Source organism: Elaeis guineensis, chromosome 5, assembly GCF_000442705.2.
Source record: "Elaeis guineensis isolate ETL-2024a chromosome 5, EG11, whole genome shotgun sequence".
Classification (NCBI taxonomy): Eukaryota; Viridiplantae; Streptophyta; class Magnoliopsida; order Arecales; family Arecaceae; genus Elaeis; species Elaeis guineensis.
This window is the reverse complement of record NC_025997.2, coordinates 34,005,819-34,006,358: the sequence shown is the minus strand read 5'-3', so window position 1 is coordinate 34,006,358 and position 540 is coordinate 34,005,819. Positions and strand designations below refer to the sequence as shown.

At 35.4% G+C, this 540-nt stretch overlaps 1 protein-coding gene across 1 annotated transcript in view; it reads right to left on the bottom strand.

The window, feature by feature from the left end:
- LOC105045326 (glucan endo-1,3-beta-glucosidase) overlaps positions 1-18 on the bottom strand; it is a 1,416-nt gene extending 1,398 nt beyond the window's left edge. The window contains exon 1 of the mRNA XM_010923564.3: positions 1-18. This exon is cut by the window's left edge and continues 110 nt beyond it. The gene's annotated coding sequence lies outside the window, so the exon portion shown is untranslated.
- Positions 19-540: the final 522 nt, after the last annotated feature.

Genomic DNA, 540 nt, shown 5'->3' with positions numbered 1-540 from the left:
CATGAAATGCTCGTGGGAGCTTTCACCTCTTTATAAGGAGTCTTCGGGTCTACTACAAGTCCTTCGGTCTATTTTTCCCACACATTTTTGAGTTCCCTGATAGGACCGTCATGCATGGGACAGTTGGGTCACCGTCCAACCCTCAATCAAACAGCCTATCTACCAAGGCCAGTCCTTTTCTGTATAGAATATGCGCACTATTTCTTGGGGAATTGCCAAATTTTTCTTTGTATTCACACAATTTTGCTTGTTATCTTGAAGGTATTCAAAAATAAAGTTGCATTGGGGACCAAGTTGAATGATCTTTTGTCCCATGGGCATTCTTGCCACCATTATTGTTTGATAGGGGATAGGTTGGATGTGACAAAATTAGTGGTCCGCTTTCTTATTCCTTTTCTCCAAATATGAGTTAATATTTAAATATAATAAGTCACAAAAAATAGTAAGTATGACTGTACTAAAATGATAAATGTGGTTGTACAAAAATTATAAACAACTATAAAATATATACAATAAGAAAAGTGAAATCAAAAAAAAATA